Below are 17,248 nucleotides of genomic sequence, written 5' to 3'. Positions count from 1 at the left end.
TTCCGCGGAACTTCGACGCCCCTCCTCGCCCGCTCCGCGTACACCGTACCGCGTACCTCTCCTGCTTGTTTTCCCAGGGTCCTTTGCGGCCGCTGTTTGCCACTGCTCGCCATATTGTGTTGCCTAAGCGAGGAAGGCGGCTGGAAGGGGAGGGGGGCTGGGGCAACCGCGATCGCACGCGCCTCAGCCCTGGCTGCGGGAGGAGGAGGAGGGGGCGGGGGCACCGACGGCGTGGGCGGTGACGACGACCACGACGGGCAGGAGAACCAGGTGCGCCGGCGGGAGCGGGCCGGCTTGCAAGACCTCGCCAGCAACGGGGCCGGTAAGTAGGAATGGGACGGGGGCGGCGGGGCTCTGCCTCCGCTGTTGAGCGGCGCGGAACGCGGCTGGAAAGGGAGGGTCCCCCGGCTGACAAGGCCTCCGCCTGGTTCCCCTTCGGGGCTGAAAATGTCGGCCCCGTGGAGAAGTCCTTATTGGGGCGCTCAAGGGGACGACCCCCCTGCTCCCCTTTCTACCCGCCCCTTTTTCAGGCATCGCCTCCCCGTCTGGTTGGAGGGCCGCCTTGCCTGGTCGCTCATTTTTAGGCTACGAAAGAGAGCCAGTCCGTCGGCCGCCCTCGGGAAGGGGCAGTCACGGTGTCAGCGGCCGCGTGTAACCTGTCTCCCGTGCTTGCCGTTGCTCCAGCTGCCTTCGCCTCCCCGTGGCCTAAGGTGGACGGAATCGTTCCGTCCCGGTGCGGCCCCGGCCTGGGTGAGCGGGTACAAATGCGATGGTTGCCCGAGGGACTCTTGCCTGGGTGCAGATGCGCTCAGCTGCTTCCTTCTGGGAAAGCTTTTTGGGTCTCGAACCTTTAATACAAAGGGTTGCATTGTGTGTTCGCCGCTTTTGGCCCAGGGCCAGCTCTTTTCTGAGAAGCGCAAGTGGGGTACTTGTTGCCACCCATCTTTTTAGGACTGAAACGATGTTTTTAGTCGGCAGAAGGTGAAAGGAGTTGTATTTTGACGGGTGATAACGTATAACACCATATGCAGTCGCTTAGTCCCTTTGAAAGAGCTTGGGTTGCTAGGTATCGCTTTGTTTTTCAAGGGCATCCCTCTTGGGACTTTGAACTCTCCGACCTTCCAAAACTTGTCCGGGTTGACCAAGAGATGTTGCTTTTTGTCGGTAGGACAGGTTGTGTGTTTCTAGGTTTGTCAAAAGAGTGCAATTGCTTTGGTGGTGACATCCCTTTTTTTTAAAGGCAGAACTTGAGTTTTTGTTGCTGTTCCAAATAGTAAAACTCACTGGTTTTAGTTTAAACCAAATAAGATGGGGATTCTGTCATTCAGTTTCCAACATTTGAAAAAAAGTTAAGGGATCTCTGCGGATTTTACTCTGCTAGCTGTTGTCAACTATACCAGGCAGTGTTCATCTCCATTTCAAGGCCATTGAGCCACCGCTGTCTGCATCCAAAGATGTTTCCATGGTCCTATGGCCAGCATGACATTGCAGAGCGCTGTTTACCTTCCCATAGAAGTGGTACCTATTTATTTACTCGTATTTGCATGCTTTTGAACTGCTAGTTGGCAACAGCTGGGGTGAGGATAGGATGAGGCACTTGGGTCTTGAACCCAGGTTGCTGGCTTTCCGGCTGACAAGCATAGCGTCTTAACCACTGAGCCACTGCCCCATTCCAGCAATATTCCAACATTGAAAATTGTAAAATTCAAAGTGCGTTTAAATGATGAGATTTTAAGATGCTTATGTTTATGATAGTATTAGTTTCATTGAATATTTGTTAACTTTGTCATAGGTTATCTGTGGTCAAATGATAACATTTAGATAATATTTGACTGATAATTGGTCAGTATGCTTCAGTGGTTAAAAGCAATGTTTACTTTCTTGTGTGAATAAAGTGCTGCCTATCCTACCTATGTATGTTATAAATAGAATTTAATGTGGGTGGAGGTTCGTTCTCCAATCTTGTGAGATGGTTTCCGAATGTTTCTTTACCAGGCTAGGAGAATGAACCTCCCCCCTCAACCTATACCTGAGCTAGAGATATTTGCCACCATTGCAAGAATTTAATGTATTAATAGTGCAATAAGATTGCAACATTATCTATGCTCTTCAGAGCCTGCATATTACCTATATGTGAATCACAGTTTTATGTATGCTTTAGAATCTACATTTATATAAGTGATAGTTTTATGTATGCTTTAGAATCTACATTTATATAAGTGATATTTGCAAAAATACCTGGTAGACTTTTCAGAGGGTTGATAAAATTCCCTCTAAAGTTCAAGGTTAGAGATACAGAAGATACGAAGATATAGAGTGTTCTAAACATTTGTAGTACAATTTGATTTGCTTCCAAAGAAAATGATCTGCTGCAGAATTATTTATCCAAAAAAGTGATTTAAACAAAAAATAGAAAATAATTAATTTAGCCTATCTTAGGCAAAGAAACAATCAAAGAAATTAAATGCTGTAATAGAAGTAGAAGAGCCAGTTTGATGTAGTATTTAAGGCTTTAGGTTAGAAACTGGGAGATCGTGAGTCCTGCTCCCATCTTGGGCATGAAGCAGCTGGATGACCTTTGGCCAGTTGTTTTCTCTCAGCCCTAGGAAGAGGCAGTGGCAAGCCACTTCTGAAAACCTAGCAAAAAAGCTATAGGACTTGTCTAGGAAGTCTATGAGAATTGGACATGACTGAATGAAAGAAAAAAAATAGAAGTTGAAACTGAAGTTAAAGGGATGAATGGTCATCCCTTTTGAATCAACTAAGAGAAGTCAAATATTTTTATACTATAAGTGATTTTGATTAAAAATGTTTGCTGAAATCATATCGTCAAATCATCATATCTTTCAATTATAGTGACCCTATTCTCAAATCTAAATAGACGTTGGAGTCAGAAGGATGTGTTTGCCATTGTTTCACATATTTACAATTGAAAGACAGAAACAAAAAAAAAAGAGCTACAGATTTGATTTTGTGAAGAATGAATTGGAAATTCTACTGTGTGGTAGTAATGAACACATTATTGCTAAAGTTTACAAATTATTATTGAAATTGAACTCGGAGAATGAGTATGTATGGCAGGGGTCGCCAACCTTTCCAGGTTGGCAGACCAGTGGGATAGGGAGGGGCAGGCACCTTTATGCATGCATGCACACAAACATAAATGTGGCTGCATGCGCGTGAACAGGGACGTGAGCATGCACACACTATAAATGGGGCCGCTAGTGCTGGCATGTGGCTTGGCTAGCGCTGGTGAGAGGCTCCTGTCTTCGCTGGCGAGAATCTCATGGCTAGCACCGGCACGAAACTCACAATTTAGCTAGCACAAGGCTAGCCAAAATGGTTAAATTGACTGCTTTGATTAAAGAACAGAATGCAATTAATTTTGTTTCTACTTGGAAATTGCTTTTCAACTTTGTGCTTGAGCTGAAAAAAAATAAAACGTTGATTTTGGATTTTGCTGATTAGATAGGTTTGTTATATAAATGGCTAATATATGTTACAATATAAAAGTAAAAAGTTGAGGTTTAGCCATCTTTGCTAATTCCATGCACTTTTGCAGCCATTCATCAATTGTGGGAGTCAAAGTATCCTAAGGGTAAACAATCATTTTTGACCTCCAGCATTTTATGCTACTATCTTACCTCAGGACTACAAAAAGTATGGTGATGTTATATCAGTGGAGAAGGTAGGGTTGGAATTTTTTTTGTTCTGATTTGTGACTGTAGCGATTCAATGCAGCCATTTTGCTGCTTAAGTACCTGAAACTGGGAAAATCAATGTGATTTCAGTTTTTCTAATTTATAGAAAAAGTAAATACACCGTGTGCACAATTATTAGGCAAGTGAGTATTTTGACCATATCATCATTTTCATGCATATTTTTCACCTCCAAGATGCATAAACTTGAATGCTTAGTGGATATAAGCATATCAGGTAATCTGTATTTGTGTAATGAGGGAGGGTGTGGCTTAAGTAGATCAACACCCTATATCAAGGTGTGCATAGGTATTAGGCAGCTTTTTTTCCTCAGGCAAAATGGGCCAAAAAAGAGATTTAATTGACTCTGAAAAGTCAAAAATTGTAAAAAGTCTTTCAGAGGGATCCAGCACTCTTGAAATTGCTAAGATATTGGGGTGTGATAGCAGAACCATCAAATATTTTGTTGCAAATGGTCAATAGGGTCATAAGAAACATGTTGAAACAAAAAGACGCACATTAAGGACTTCCGGGTGGCAAGGCTCCACCGCCGGCAGCCATTCTGGCTGTCAGCCCCGTCGTCTCCGTGGAGCCGCAGAAAACAGCGCCGATCAGCTGTTTTGACGGCTCGGAAGCCCGCTCCTCGGGAGAAGAGGAGGGGGTGAGTGCCCAGGCAGGGGTAGAGCTCTCCCGGGCCGCCAGAGTTGAAACTCTGGTGGCTGAAGGATCGAGCCCCCCTGAAGCCTGAGTTTGCTCTGGACCTCGGGACGCCTCTGCTCCAGGGCTTCGGAGCAGAGCACGCATAGCAACCATCCCTGCCAGCAAGAGTGAACTTCAGATAACCTGGATGCAGGCAGAGCGGTACAGGAGAATCAGGTGAAAGCAAGTTTATGATCTTTAACTCGGTGGACTTTGTGGAGTTTGATAAAAGTGAAAGTGCGCAACAGGCAATAGTGGGTGAAAATGGCTGCCAAATCTTTTAAAGTTTCTAGAAGCGTGGGGGCTTCCCCGGTGCAGCAATCTTCGCTACAAGCTTTAATGCCGCCCCTGCACCTGCACCTGTACCAACTTTTACAGTGAAAGATCTGCAGGATGTTTTGCAAGAGGCTTTGAAAAAGCAATCTCAACAATTAGCTGAACTTATGGAGGAGAAGCTTACAGAAATGAGGGCAGACATCTTACTTGCATTTCAAAGCATGGCTGTATGTATAGAGCGTCTGGACGAGAGAGTGGAAGATCTCAGCCAAAATAATACAAGATTAGATGCAAAAATGACAGAGACTGAAAATGTGGTGGATAAGATTGACAACGATTTGACCTTGGTACAGTATAGGGAGATGGAGTTCGCTGTGAGAATTAGAGGTTTAAAAGAGGATTCTAAGGAAAATTTGAAAAAAAATAGTTTCAGAGGCTTTGGAAGGTGTTTTGGAGCGCTCAGCAGAAAAAATTATGGAGGACATAGACAAAATATTTCGTGTTAATTCGTGGATTGCAAGACAAAGGAAATTACCCAGAGATGTGGTGGTTTACTTTACAAAGAGAGCAATCAGAAATGAGGTTATTCAAGCTTTTTACAATAACAAATTTGCAATTGCTGAAATAGAAGTTTTAATTTTAAAAGAGATCCTTCCAAGAATTCTAAGGAGAAGGAAGGAATTTGCTTTTCTGGCACAAGAATTAAGAAGACGGGATATTCAATTTAGATGGGAGATACCAGTGGGTATGGTGGTGATGTATGTAGGCACGAGACATCGTCTTCTTACAGTGTTACAGGCACGTGATTTTTATACTAATGTTTTAAAAGCAGTCCCCATACCACTTTTGGAATCCAAAAAGAAGAATGGTGAGGGAGAGTGTCAATCACAAAGTAAGAATGCACAAGGTGCTGAAGGAGCTACGCAGATGAAAGATGGAGAATTTCAGAAAGTTACAGGAGTGGATCAAATTTCAGTATCATCGGAGGAGGTTAGAGACCAGAGAATGACACGTGCTGCTGCTAGACGAATGAGACAAGAGCAAGAACAAGAACAGCAGAGAGTTATGATGGCACCTCCAAAACTTACTTACAGTGAAGCAGTGGGAGGAGCGCGACCTAAGAGAGTGCAGGTGATTTTGGAAGAAGCGCTCCAAAAGCTTCAGGTCGCGAAAGATGGCGACAAAGTTTCTAACCTGGAATGTTAATGGTTTAAATTCACCACAGAAGAGAAAGAAAGTATTTCAATACTTAAAACAATTTAAGAATGATGTTATTTGTCTACAAGAAACACATATTAGAGCCACGGATCAAAAGTATTTGTTAAACTCAAGGTTGGGCACACAGTTTATTGCTTCTGCAACTGATAAGAAAAATGGAGTGGTTATTTATGTTAAGAATACTTTGACAGCGGCTTTAATTGAAGCAGATAAACAAGGAAGATACGTTATAATTGAACAGTTAATAGAAGGCAAGAAAACGCTTTTGGTTGGACTATATGCTCCTAATCAACAACAAGGAGATTTTTACAGTTTATTACACAGCAAGATTATTCAGTGGGATTATAAATCTTGTATTTTGATGGGAGACTGGAACGGCGTTTTGGATGTGCAAATGGACAAGGGTGTTTTTTTAAAAAGCACCCCAAGTCATGCTAAACTGCCTAAATCTTTTTTTGAAATGAAGGATGACTTGGAATTGCGAGACATTTGGAGAGAAAGGAATTTGCAAGAAAAGGACTATACTTTTTTCTCCGACAGGCATCAATCTTTTTCCAGGATTGACTTTGTATTAATTACTAATGATTTTTTTTTCTAGGATTAAGAAGATCAAGATTTGTCCAAGAACTATGTCTGATCATAGTCCAGTATGGTTAGAGATAGAAAAAGATAATAGGGATAGACGGTCCTGGTGCTTAAATGAAAATTTGTTTAGATATCAGGAAAATGTGGAAGAGTGTTAAAAATATGAAGGAATTTTTTAAAATTAATATGCATAAAGGTACTTCTATTGAGATGGTTTGGGATGGAAGTAAAGCTTATATGAGAGGTGTATTAATATATTTGAACAATAAATATAGACGTAAATTGGAATTTAGGAGGAAAGAATTAGAGGATGAAATTAAGGAAAAAGAAAAGGCTTTAATTTTGAATCCATCTGATGGGAAGATTAAAGAGGTAATTACTTTATTAAGGGGTCAGTTTGATAAGTTAATGGCAGATCAAGTGGCAACTAATTTACGGTATGCTAGACATAATATTTTTTGTAATGCTAATAAACCAGGTAGATGGTTAGCTTATTTGTTAAGGAAGAAGCAAAGGGCTTCTAATATATATAGAATAGAACATAAGGGTAAGGTAGTGTACCAGCAGAGTCTTATCAAAAAGACTTTTGTTGATTTTTATTCTAAGTTGTATGCTAGAGATAAGATTAGAGATGCAGATATAGATAATTATTTGGTAAGAGCTAATATTCCTGTTCTTACGCAAGAACAAAAGGAAGGGATGAATCAATTGATAACTGATGAAGAAATTTTTTTCGCAATTAAACAACTGAAAGTGGGTAGAGCGCTGGGTATGGATGGATTGACTGCTGTGTATTATAAAAATTTACAGTTAGAGATGGTGAAGCCTTTAAGGTAATTGTTCCAGACAATTCAAATGGGAGGAGGGGTACCTCCATCTTGGAAGACTGCCTTTATTTCCTTGATCCCGAAGGAAGATCAGGATGTCACCCAAGCAAAAAATTATAGGCCAATATCACTTTTGAATACGGACTACAAGATATTTGCCAAAGTTTTAGCTAACAGATTAATGAGGGTAATACAACAAGTAATTCATGGTGATCAAACTGGGTTTATAAGTGGTAGACAAATGAAGAACAATGTGAGACATATAGTAGATTTGTTGGAATTTTTGGAAAGAAACAATCAGATCCCTGCAGCGTTGATCTTTTTGGATGCTGAAAAAGCCTTTGATCAATTGGATTGGCAATTTTTGATGAAAGTATTAGAGAAAATGGAATTTTGGGATAAATTTTTACAACCAATCAGGGCAATATATCAAAAGCAAACAGCCCGTATAATAGTTAATAATAGTCTGACTGAAGTATGTAATATTGAAAAAGGTACAAGGCAGGGGTGCCCGTTGTCACCTCTATTATTTGTTTTAACATTGGAAATATTACTGATTAAAATACGTGATTCGGATAAAATTAAGGGAATTCAAATTAGAGACCAGGATTATAGATTGAGGGCGTTTGCAGATGATCTGGTTGTTACAGTGACTCAGCCTGATTATTCAGTTGTATAATTGATGGAGATAACGCAATATGGGAAAGTTTCTGGATTTAAGGTCAACATACAAAAAACTAAAATGTTGTCTAAAAATATGACAGTATCACAAAAGGCTGTTTTAGAAGAGCTAACGGGATTTGAAATAGTTAAAAGTGTTAAATATTTGGGGATATATTTGTCACCCTCAAATGTGAAGTTATATAAAAATAATTATGAAAAGTTATGGGGGAAAGTACAAAAAGAATTAGATAGTTGGAAAAAATTATAATTATCCTTATTGGGAAGAATTGCAGCAGTGAAAATGAATGTTTTGCCAAAATTTTTATTTTTATTTCAAATGATACCTATACTTAAAAAGGATTTAAATTTGGAGGAATGGCAAAAAGGAATTAATAAATTTGTATGGGAAGGGAAAAAGCCACGAGTTAAATTTAAGATAATGCAAGATACGCGTGAAAGAGGTGGTCTTAAAATGCCTAATTTCAAATTATATTATGAAGCTGCTGCTTTGTCAGCGATAAGTGACTGGTTTAATTTAACACAAGCGAGATTATTAAATCTTGAGGGTCATGATTTGTTATTTGGATGGCATGCATATTTATTGTATGATAAGAAGGTGGATAATGTGTTTAAGACATATTTTAAGGTATGCTCTGTTGCGAGTTTGGAAAAAGTACAGACACAAGTTAAATTATAAGATACCTATTTGGGCAATACCTAAACACGCAATAGAAAATATAAATGTTGTATTTAAACATGATGTGACTACATATAAGGAAATTTTAAGTTTTGAGAGGAATGTATGGCAATTAAAGTCATATAACATTTTAAAAGAAGAAAAGATTGTACAAACCTGGTTTCAGTATGGGCAATTACAGGCTAGGTGGAAAGAGGACCAGAAAACTGGTTTTTCAATGATTGATGAAAATTTGGTAAAGCAAATTAGAGATCAAGGTCAAGCACATATAAAAAGGATATATCTTGCATTGATAGAAATTGATTCAGAGACGGAACATGTTAAAGATTGTATGATAAAGTGGGCTCAGAATTTTCAAGAAGTTATTACAATGGATACTTGGGAAAAGATCTGAGTGAAAAATGTAAAATTTACACAGGCCCAAAACTTAAGAGAGAACTTTTACAAAATGTTTTATAGGTGGCATTTAGATCCTAAAAAATTAGCAATTATGTATCCAAATTGCCAGCCCAAATGTTGGAGGTGTGGTTGTGAGGATGCAACGTATTTTCATATATGGTGGACTTGTAAAAGGGTTAAAGCTTTTTGGATTAAAATTTGGTGGAATATGCAAAAAATATTCAAGAAAAGGATAAAGTTTTGTCCGCAACTGTTTTTATTGGGTATTATCACAGATACTACTGTTGTGGACACTAAGTTGATGTTGAATTTAATTACGGCAGCGAGACTTTTAGTAGCGCAATATTGGAAGAAGGAAGAACTGCCGACTATAGAAGAATGGACTTTAAAAGTTTCCAACTTGGCGGAAATGGCAAAGATCTCAGCGTATTTGAAAGACCAATCGCAACAGAGATATATTGTGGAGTGGAGAAGATGGATTGATTATATCCAGAATAAATATGGGACTAAAAAGATTCATTTAGCATTTGAATAAGTAGTGGATATAATGTATAACTAGCTTGTAGTCATTTTACTAATAGTTAAAGTGCGATAGAATTTAATATTTTATAGCTGTTTGCATATTTTAGATTATGTTTGTTTGTATTTTTATACCCTGTATTTTGCTCTGGGAAGTCGGGGAGGGGGGAGGGTTGGGGGGGTGGGGAGAGGGGAGGGGGAGGGGGTGTACATTTAAAAATGTATTGTAAAACTTTTCAATAAAAAAAAGACGCACATTAAGTGCCAAAATTTGAGAAGAAGCAAACGTGAAGCTACCAGGAACCCATTATCTCCCAGTGCTGCCATATTCCAGAACTGCAACCTACCTGGAGTGCCCAGAAGTACAAGGTGTTCAGTGCTCAGAGACATGGCCGAAGTAAGGAAGGCTGAAAGCCGACCACCACTGAACAAGACACATAAATTGAAACGGCAAGACTGGGCCAAGGATGATGATAATAATAATAATAATAATTCTGAACAGTGTCTGGGAGGCTATGCTTGCTGCTGCACAAAACGTTGATCCTCAACAGATCAAGAAACTGACAGACTCCATGAATGGAAGGCTTATGACTGTTATTGAAAAGAAGGGTGGCTATATTGGTCACTGATTTTTTTTAAACGTCAAGAATGTTTATTTGTACATTTTGAGTTGTTTGTTTATTCTCACTTTAACAAATGCAAATGTGAGATGGGCAAATTTTCATTTTTCATTTAGTTGCATAATAATTCTGCAAACCAATAACTGCCCAATAATTATGCACAGAGATATTCTCCTAAGAAAGCCAAAACTTCACTTTTACTTTCTGAAATATTCAGGTTTGGGATTTATTAACATTTTGGATTGACGGAGAGCTCTGTAGTTGTTCAATAAGAAAATTAATCCTCCAAAATACAACTTGCCTAATAATTGTGCACACAGAGTATAATTCCTAAAATATTGTCCCTCCTACTTCATGAGGTTTATAATAACAGTCTTCTGCCTAACAGCAACATATTTAAAATAATAGTTTGTGCCAAACAATAAAATAGTCTCCAACCTCAATATCATCCTTACATTTGGATTTCACTCGAAATTCTCAACAGTAACTATGCTGAGAGGGAATTCTGGTAGTTGAAGATGTCACATCTGGAAAGCGTCATATTTAAAAGAATCAAAAATATCTGCTTCTAAAAATAAAGGAACACTAGAAAAATGTGTTAACTAAAATCATGTATTATACCTATGGTATGGCAAGATTGGCTTGCTTAGGCCTAGTGTTGTATTTACCAATATGTGTATTTAGGTTAACGTATTATTTAAGATAGGGGTGACATTGAAATGGAAAATGTTTTTTTTTTCAAATTTGAAGCAAAACATTCATTCTGGATATTCCATCAGACTGATGCAAAACTGAAAGTGACTTGGATATTTTATGTTTTGTCAAAATAAAACTCAAATCAGTCTCAAAGTTTCAACCATAAGAAACGGTGGGAACTCAGACAAGCCTCTTGGCATGAAGAAATCAAGAAGGCCATGTGGTGGCAGCAAAGAGATACAGAAGACTCTATATTAGGGCTTTTCAACCAGTGGTACGGGTACCACCTGTGGTACATTGGCACCTGGCAGGTGGTACGTGACCATCCTAGAAAAGTGGTAGTAGGGGAGGGGAATGAGCTAAACTGGTGGTAGCACCGCACAAGCCTGAGTGAGAGATGGCAGGAGCTGCAGGGCTGTCAGGGCTCAGCAGAAGCACCAGGATCAGCACCAGGCTCCAGCTGGAGCTTGGCACTGATCCTGGTGCTTCTGCTGAGCCCAGAAGAAGCGCCGATCAGCTAGAATGTTGCAGCATCTCCAGGGTCTTGTGATTTACATTCAGATGCTTGGCAACTGATTCATATTTATGGTCACAGTGTCCCAGGGTCATGTGAAGTGACCAAAACCTGCTGCAAACACCCAGCAGATGGAGGGAATAAAAACCAACCCCCCCACCCCCCTGCCTATCCTCAACAGAAATGCTCACAACAATGAAAACCTTGGACAGGAGGAAGAGCGCCGCCAGGTGGGCAGGCAGGTGTCTTGCTCGGCTGTGGCTTGGGGGGCACTTTTTTCAGTGCCATTGTAACTTCGAACAGTCACTAAGCGAACTGTTGTAAGTTGAGGACTACATGTACTTCCTCACTTTTTTCCTTTTGGGGGGGGTCATCAAGTTTTTGACACCTTGCTAGGTGACTGGTAGTACTCGGATATTGCCATATCCTAAAAGTGGTACAATGGTTGAAAGGTTGAAAAGCCCTGGTTTATATATCTCTTGTCATCTAGAACAGTGATCCCCAACCTTTTTGGCACCAGGGACTGCTTTCGTGGAAGATAATTTTTCCAGGGATGGAGGATGGTTTTGTGTGTTACCTAAATCCTGCACATGTGGAGATGAAGCTTTGCTCGCTTGTGCAGCCCGGTTCCAAAGAGGCCAGGGACCCCTGATCTAGAAGGCACCCAGATTTTTGCAACCCAGCTATACAACAATAGTTTGTCCTGTGGTACAAGTATTCTTAATAGAAAGGAAATGTGAAGGGAAGTTATTACTGATGTCACTACGGTCTTAATACATCACACAAGACACAGTCCTTTTAATCATTTACCATCTCCAGAAGAGGAGAGCATCCTGGAAAAAAAATGTTACTGTAAATAAGTTTTAAAACAAACCTCTTCCTATATTTTCTAAATTGAAGCCCATTCAGGAGCATGGACTGTCTCCCTCAATCCTTGTATTTAAAGCTTTTGTACCTGCAGTGCAGATTTTTTATTATTATTATTATTATTATTATTATTATTATTATTATTATTATTATTATTAATTATTATTATTGGCACAGTGGTTAGAATGCAGTACTGCAGGCTAACTCACTGCTCACTCCAGGAGTTCGATTCTGAGCAGCTCAAGGTTGACTCAGCCTTCCATCCTTCTGAGGTCGATTAAATGAGGATCCAGATTGTTGGGGGCAATATACTGACTCTAAACCGCTTAGAGCACAGGTCTGCAACCCGCGGCTCCGGAGCCACATGCGGCTCTTTCAGCCATCTCCTGCAGCTCCCGGTCCTCTGCCATGTGCAGTCCCCCCCCCAAAAAAAAGTGGGACTAAAAAAGTTCAACCAATCAATTCAAATATGCAGGGTAGGTGTATATCTGGCCTTGGCTCCACTCTTCAGTCAAACCCTGTTCTGCGCATGTACGCGCATGCGCACACATTTTTTGTGGCTCCCAGTTTTTCCTTTTGTGAGGGAACCGGTTCCGAGTGGCTCTTTCACTGTTTCAGGTTGCTGACCCCTGGTTTAGAGAGAGTTGTAAAGCACTGTGAAGTGGTATATAAGTCTAAGTGCTATTGCTATTGCAAGTTTTATTTTTGCTAAGAAGAAATGAGAGAATGGAGAAATCGCAATTCTGGTTGAATAAGAGGATTGGAAAGGGAAAGTGGAAGAGTATGCCAAATATTGGGAAACAAACCCCTGCTTGGCTAAGGAGGAATCTGAATCATGTACAGTGCTATATTCAGCAAACAACTCTTTTTTTTACACTTGAAGTGCTAAAGGGGCCAATTGATAGAAGCGTTCTCACAAATCAGCAAGCTCAAACATGTCTTTTAAGCAAAATACACAGTGGACTGCATCAATAGAACTTAAGAGCATGCACACAATGAATACATGTTTGTATGAGGCCAGCCATTATAGGTTTTTAAATACAATCTGAAGCTTCCACAAATGGACGGTAACAAGAGGGTGCAATGCATAGAAAGTAATAATGAATTAGTGATATCAAACCAACCAAACGGGGTGACTCTTTGCGCTTCAGAAACACGGAGTCAAACATTTCAAACGAGCTAGCCAAACCAGGCCAAGGCATTAGAAAAGAGCTTTTGACAAAATCGTTTGTGGAGTTCCTCAGGGGTCGGTCCTCTCTCCCCTCCTGTTCAACATCTATATGAAGCCACTGGGTGAGATCATTCGTGGTTTCGGGGTGGGGTATCATCAGTATGCTGGTGATACCCAACTTTTTCTCTCTACCCCGAACCAACTCAGTGATGCCCTCGACGTGATGTCCCGTTGCCTGGAGGCGGTTCGGGTTTGGATGGGGAGAAACAGGCTCCGACTCAATCCTGCCAAGACTGAGTGGCTGTGCGTATCGGCATCTCGAGTGAATCACTCTTCTCCATCTTTAATGATGGGGGGATGAGGTGTTACCCCCCATCGATAGGGCTCGTAACTTGGGCGTCCTGGATTCACGGCTCAGTTTGGAAGATCATATAGGAGCCGTGACCAGGGGGGCTTTTGCCCGGGTTCGCCTGGTGCGCCAGTTGCGGCCCTATCTGGACCGGGATGCCCTGCGTACAGTCACTCATGCGCTCGTGACCTCCCAGTTAGACTACTGCAATGCTCTCTACATGGGGCCGCCCTTGAGGACCACTCGGAGGCTTCATTTGGTGCAGAATGCAGCCGCACGAATAGTAATGGGAGTGTCCTGATACTCTCATGTAACACCTCTTCTCCGCGAGCTGCATTGGCTTCCAGTTGCCCTCCGGGTGAGATTCAAGGTGCTGGTGATGACCTATAAAGCCCTAAATGGCATGGGTCCGGATTACCTTAGGGAGCACCTGCTACCAGCATCAGTCTCCCATCGTCCTGTGCATGCCCACAGGGAGGGCCTCCTTAGGGTTCCGCCGATGAGAGATTGCCGGCGGGTGATTCCCAGGGGGAGGGCGTTCTCTGTGAGTGCGCCCGCCCTTTGGAACGAACTGCCGATGGAGCTTTGGACTGCCCCGACCATCGCTCTTTTCGCTGGGACTTAAAAACCTGGTTGTTCGAATTGTCTGGCCTGGACTGAGGGATTTTAAATTTTAAAGTATTTAATTAAATTATATTAAATTAATTTTAACATTTTAATTTTATTGTTATTAGGAATTGTGGGCCTGTACTAATTTGATTCCATTTTATTCTTTTTTGTACTGTTTTAATTGCCCTGTGAACCGCCCTGAGTCCTTCGGGAATAGGGCGGTATATAAATTCAACTAATAAATAAATAAATAAATAAATAAATAAATAAATAAATAAATAAATAATGGAAAGTTACATTTAAGATTATTTGCTGAGATTACATATGCTTATGGACTTTGTACATGCTCTTTTGTCCTGTTGATATTTCACAGTGCTTTTGAAGATAAATCTCAGCAACTGTAGGAATCTTTACAAAAACCAACAGTAATTACCTTTCAGACAGAGTGTTGGCATGATGAGTAGGGAACAATCTCCATTTCTTTTTCTATCTCAGTTGGGTAATCTGCTGCTGGCTAGACCACTATTTCCATGCTTCCATCTGTGTGCATTGAAAAAGCATGTGGCCTTGTTGCATCATTGCATTCTGTTTACACAGATTGGGCAGTCAGTAGAATCAGCAGTACTTTCAGTTCAGATGATGCAGCATCTGGCTGAAGTTACATGGCAGAGTGGAATTTCCTGTAGACTGGAGGGAGGAGTTAAGAGGGGCCTGAATTTGGAATTGCTGTTCTTCAAGAAGCAACTCAGGTTCAACCTCCCCCAGAATCCTTGAAGCTTTCTCTTGCTGTTCCCAAGGGAATGCAGTCAGTCTGACGAGATTCTTGTCATACAGCTGACTAACAATGAAATTACGAGCGGTTGTGGCTGCTTTCGCCTGACCCAGGGAGTGTCGTCCGTTAGTGCTCGGGTACTAAAAGAGGTAACCAAGTGAGTCATAAGAATGTTTTCCAATATAAAGCTTTCTGGGTGAAAGAAATCAAAGATTCATACCAATATGAGTTGCGTTAGTGCTCAGAGTTGTGTAAGAGACTCACCATTGGCCACATCTGGTCATGGGGGGAGAGTTTGGAAAATGAGAAAGGGGAAACCAGGAAGTCCAAAAGGGGGAGATTCCCCTTGAGGAAGATCAGTTGCTCCACCAAATCAGTATTTAGATGTGAGTGATGGAGTGTTAAACTGCATGATGTCATTTTCTTCACTGAGCTGTGCTTTGCATTGGTGGCAAATAGAATAGAATAGGTCTTCAGGTGCAAGCTTCAAATGTTTTCATACTGTGGTGTTGGGTCACTATTATTGTTCTGTACCAGCCTGCTACCGGCCCTGCAGAAAAGGCAGGGACAACCCCTTTTTCAAGAAGGCAAGAGGCTGGAATTACGCCTGCCAAATTTATTACTACAAAAACAAACGGAACAAGACAAACCAAGAAACCGGAGCTTTAAGAAACATGAACTATCCGAGCGGTTGCCTTCAGCAAACCAGCCCTCCCAGACATTCCCCTTATATAGAGTTCAGGGCGTGGCTTCTCTCTGCCTCCTTCCGAGAAGCCCCATTGCCTTCCTCTGTTTACTCCTAATTGACTGCCTCCTGCGTCGGGCATCCTTGAACAGGGCCAGCTGTGGGTCATCTTCATCCACGCTGTCAGGCTCACACAGCTGGGTCTCCGTGGTGACCAAGTGGGAGGGGCCTGGCTGAGGGCTCTCATCAGCAAGATCTTCAACCCCCTCAGCAAGGTCTTCAACACCCCCTCCTCCTCCTCTGAGTTCTCCGACCCAACTGCCGAACCCACAGGCTGACCCTGAAACACAACAATTATTTACACATGCCATATTCCCAGTTTCAGGAGGGGCAACCTCCTATCTCCCAATATTCTCCCTCAGCTTTTCGGTTGCCAACAGAATGGAGATGGCTGACTACCATAAGCTTCAACACTACCACCATCTCTGTTTATGTAAGAGGAAGGGTTCCCTACTAGTACTAGTCTCCCGCGTACGAAGCTAGATACCTTTTAGTGATGGAACTAAGTCAAGCAGTCTCCACTTCCTCTTTTGACACTGCCCTCCTTCTAACTAGCCTCTCTAACTGGCCCTATTGTCTCAATGATGGTTTGTTCTGGGGGGAAGTGATGTAGTTTGGAGTAGGTAATAGTTGCCAAACCTGGAGCGTGGGAAAGAAGTCTAGAAAGCTAGCTATCTTTTAAAGTAAAAATTAAAGTGCTCAATTTAGATAGCATCACCACCAGATGGATTCGTAGCTGGCTGACAGGCCGTACTCAGTGTGTGGTCCTAAATGGAACTGCATCTACATGGAAGGAAGTGTGTAGTGGGGTGCTCCAGGGCTCTGTTCTGGGCCCAGTGCTCTTCAACATCTTCATCAATGATTTGGATGAGGGAATAGATGGGGAACTCCTCAAATTTGCAGATGACATCAAGCTGGCAGGAATAGCCAATACTCCAGAAGATAGGCTTAAGATACAGGAGGATCTGGACAGACTCGAACACTGGGCACTATCTAACAAAATGAAATTCAATTGTGAAAAAAGTAAGGTTCTGCATTTAGGCAGGAAAAATCAAATGCACAGGTATAGTATAGGTGGTACCTTGCTCGATAGTAGTAACTGTGAGAGGGATCTCGGAGTCCTAGTGGACAATCACTTAAATATGAGCCAGCAGTGTGCTGCAGCTGCCAAAAAAGCCAACACAGTGCTAGGCTGCATTAACAGAGGGATAGAATCAAGATCACGTGAAGTACTAATACCACTTTACAATGCCTGGAATACTGCATCCAGTTTTGGTCACCACGATGTAAAAAAGATGTCGAGACTCTAGAAAGAGTACAGAGA

The 17,248-nt window shown here is 41.5% G+C and overlaps 1 protein-coding gene across 1 annotated transcript in view; it reads left to right on the top strand.

Annotated features, from left to right (window-relative positions):
• The first annotated feature begins 219 nt into the window (after positions 1–219).
• Positions 220–17,248, top strand: part of RNF2 (ring finger protein 2) — a 32,334-nt gene continuing 15,305 nt past the window's right edge. Inside the window, exon 1 of the mRNA XM_081322306.1 lies at positions 220–322. The gene's annotated coding sequence lies outside the window, so the exon portion shown is untranslated. The remainder of the gene's footprint in view (positions 323–17,248) is intronic.

This window comes from Vipera berus (genome assembly GCF_964194415.1).
Source record: "Vipera berus genome assembly, chromosome: 3".
NCBI classification, from domain to species: domain Eukaryota; kingdom Metazoa; phylum Chordata; class Lepidosauria; order Squamata; family Viperidae; genus Vipera; species Vipera berus.
The sequence above is the reverse complement of the archived record's forward strand: the minus strand, read 5'-3'. Positions and strand labels throughout refer to the sequence as shown.